This window comes from Mastomys coucha, unplaced genomic scaffold (genome assembly GCF_008632895.1).
Source record: "Mastomys coucha isolate ucsf_1 unplaced genomic scaffold, UCSF_Mcou_1 pScaffold20, whole genome shotgun sequence".
NCBI lineage: Eukaryota > Metazoa > Chordata > Mammalia > Rodentia > Muridae > Mastomys > Mastomys coucha.
This window is the reverse complement of record NW_022196903.1, coordinates 37152672-37156589: the sequence shown is the minus strand read 5'-3', so window position 1 is coordinate 37156589 and position 3918 is coordinate 37152672. Positions and strand designations below refer to the sequence as shown.

The 3918-nt window shown below is 37.8% G+C and overlaps 1 pseudogene; it reads left to right on the top strand.

The window, feature by feature from the left end:
• Nucleotides 1–757: 757 nt before the first annotated feature.
• On the top strand, nt 758–1153 carry LOC116098519 (annotated as a pseudogene).
• Nucleotides 1154–3918: the final 2765 nt, after the last annotated feature.

The following is a 3918-nucleotide window of genomic DNA, read 5'->3' as shown; positions in this document are numbered from 1 at the left end:
GTCATATAAAGGAATGTAAGAAGAATGAGGCATTAGGATTTGTCATTGCTGAAAAGATTGATTTATACCAGGTTGTTATAATGTTATAGTGTAGGAGCAAAACAATCCCTCTATTAAACAAATTCTTATAAGATTATAAGTAACAGCTACAATGAGTCCTAAAGTTGAAGCTTATGCAAATCTGTAAATAATATGATTGATTATTAAAGGGAAACAACAATATATTACTTAGGACAGGTTGATTTGCTGTCTTGGATTCTGTGTATTCTCTATATAAATATCTTGAGAGTGCATAGTGCTACCTGCCTGAGAACAGGATGTAACATGCTTGCTTGCTTAAGCTAAAATGATTTATACAATTTTAGGAATACTAATATGGCTTTGATGATAATAGAATCTTTCAATTTATGGAACCATGGGCATACTAGAAATGTATGTGTGCGACAAAATGACATGAACTGTATCTCTTGAAATTATAATTGCTTTTGAATTTGTATCAATAAATAAAATTTCTGATTGCAAGTCAGTCAAAAGTTACAGAGCATTCTAGTCTTTGTGTCTCTCTCATCCTTTCATTCACCTGCTGCTTACATCCTCTCTGGAACTCATTAACTCCTGGGGCTGGCCCCTGGTACTTCCTCTTCCCTTACATTCATTTATTACTTAAAATATTTTTTGAGTGGATGCCCTACCTTGGCCCTGCTTTGAGCAGCCAGTACCCTAGGGTACCTCTTGCACACCTCTCTGGACTCTACTTATGGCCACCTTTCAGAAGATGAGAGTGTCTGGCTTCTAGGTGTTCAACATGGAAGTAAAGGAGCACCAGGGCAAAGCCATTTTCTCCCTACTTCAGTGATTCTAAGGATGCCAAAGGGAAAAGCTGGTGTCTGGACTGCTCAGAAGCATAGCCAGTCATTTGAGAGGTGCTAAATCATGTTACTGAAGACTGTGTGTTCATCTTCATCCAAGTAAGAGTCAGATGGATACATTGGAAAGAAACAAAAAGTGACTTCAGACAAAATGAAATTAAATGCAGGGTCTACATTACTTAAATATGGAACACTAAAAAACTTGTGGAATCTGAGTGCCTTAGACCAACTCAGTGGAGATGATCTTCTCTGAAGCTTATCATTTGATAACCTCTCCCACCTGACAGTGGTGTCACTTGCCTTTGGTTTTAGCACTCAGTAGGCAGAGACAGAGGATCCTTAGGTTTGAGACCCGTCTTATCAGCAAAGATTTCCAGGACAGCTAGGGCTGCACAGAAGCCCTGTCTAGAACTCCTCTCCCTCTAAAAAGATTTGCTGACTTCAATTGTGTCTTCATTTCCTGGATCACTTAAAAGCAGCCATACACTTTTTTGAATCCATGAGTAAATTATGATGTGAAAAATCACTGTGTCTAAACAGTAAAGAATTACTTTTCAGTCTTTCTTTTTTCTTTACATTGTCTATCAATTTTGAGTATTCTTTCAAGATTTAGCCCTTTATATTATTTCCTATAATTTAAAAAATTTCTATTGCATGAACTTAAGGAGAATGGGGAGGAGGATTTACTCAACTTGCTAACTATTCTTTGGTGGCAGAGTCATGGGAGAAAGTACTGGGGATCAGAAAAAGAAGATTGAAGATAGAAAAGTTGAGAAAATAAGGTGTTGGGTAGTCCTATAAAGGGTATGTTTTATTCCAAGTAAACTTATTAAAATTACAACATCTTATATACTCTTTGTTGAAGGGAATGGGATGATCTCCTAAGAAACTGTCACATAATGAAAGGAAGTTGACATGAAGAAAATGAAACAAAGGTGTGGAAGAGTAAAAAGGGTTTCCTAAGAACATCACAGACTGAGCAAACAGTAGACCTTTGACTGATGACAATAACCCCCACAAACTGTGTGTGTGTGTGTGTGTGTGTGAGTGTGTGTGTGTGTGTAGTCAATCCCTCAAGGGAAATTTCCTGAGTTCCTTGGCCCACATTATTATTGACTCTGTCAAGCATATTCCTTGTTTTGAAAAGGAGATATGTTCCTTCCCCATACTTTAGGACTTCAGAGAAAGCCAGAGTTCATTAGGCCTGCTCTCAACAGAGGGTAATGTAGAATAACTTATGGGTAAAACATAAAGTATGTGTGGAAATGCCTTCAGTCTCAGTAACTCTTCTTTATCAAAGACTAGTAATAGTTTAGGTGATAAATATTCAGTATAGGATGAGGGAATATTGGGAAAGGCAGCTTAAATTAAAGGCCAGTTTAGGGATAAAGAAACCTTAATACAAAGGAAGCTGTATAAAATATATACATAAGTGGCCACTCTGTCCACACATAGAGGCAGGTTGACTTCCAGGAGTTCTGACACACCCAGGATCATAGGTGAGGCCCTAATCTCTGCCTCAATACCCAGCAAAACTGGGATCCCCCCAGGACCCAAGGGGCTCAGGAACCCCTGCCCAGTAAAAGGCATATATTTCTTCTGGTTTGCACCTGCAGCCAGAAGTGGAGATGGGGCTCTGTCTCTCTACCCACTCTGCCCATACTCAGAGGCAGCTTGACTCCCAGGAGCTTTGATGAACCCAGCATCTCAGGATCAAAGGATCACAGAGATAGCTGGACTCCTAGGAGTCCTGACATAACCAGGGTCTGATCTCAGGATCACAGGCTCAAAGGAGACACAGGTTCTAGTCAGAGATAGCAACGCCAGTTAGCATTAGAGATAACCAAATGCCAAGAAGTAAATGCAAGATCAAAAGCAAAAGAAATCAGTGTTACTTGGTAACATCAGAACCTAGTTCTACCAACACAACAAGCCCTGGACCCCCCAACACACCTGAAAAGCAAGACTCAGATTTAAAATCCCATCTGATATAAATCATAGAGGACTTTAAGAAGGACATAAATAACTCCCTTAAAGAAATACAGGAGAACACAGGAAAACAAGCCACTAAAGGAGAAACACATAAATCTCTTAAATAAATACAGGAAAACATAATCTAACAGGAGAAGAAATTGAACAAAACAGTCATCTCATTAGATGCTGAAAAAGCCTTTGATAAAATACAATACCCTTTCATGTTAAAAGTGTTGGAGAGATCAGGAATTCAAGGTCTCTACCTATCCATAATAAAAGCAATATACAGTAAACCAGTAGCCAACAGCAAACTAAATGGAGAGAAACTTGAAGCAATCCCAGGAAAATCAGGGACAAGACAAGGCTGCCCACTCTCCCTGTATCTATTCAATATAGTACTCAAAGTTCTAGCCAGAGAAATTAGGCAACAAAAGGACATCAAGGGATAAAAATTGGAAAGGAGGAAGTCAAAATCTCATTATTTGCAGATGATATGATAGTTACACATAAACAACCCCAAAAATTCTACCAGAGAACTTGTATAGCTGATATACAACTTCAGCAAAGTGGCCAAATATAAAATTAACTCAAACAAATCAGTAGCCTTCTTCTACTCAAATGATAAATGGTCTGAGGCAGAAATTAGGGAAATGAAACCTTTCACAATAGTCACAAATAGTACCAAATATTTTGGTGTGACTCTAATCAAGCAAGGGAAAGATCTGTATGACAAGAACTTCAAGTCTATGAAGAAAGAAATCGAAGACCTCAGAAGATGGAAAGATCTTCCATGCCCATGGATCATCAGGATTAGTATAGTAAAAATGGCCATCTTACCAAAAGCAGTCTACTTGGTTTTGAACACAGGAGGTTTCTTAGAAAGAAACTATTACTTATATCTGACCATTTACTAAAATTATTTCTATCTCTTGATTGAAGAAAAATAATGTCTAAATACTAGTCAGCTCATTAATTTCAAGCTGGGATAATTTTTGTTTATATAATAAACACTTTCTGTTAATTCTAACATGATGCCTTCCATTCAGAATGTACAAATACTCTAATAAACTCATTT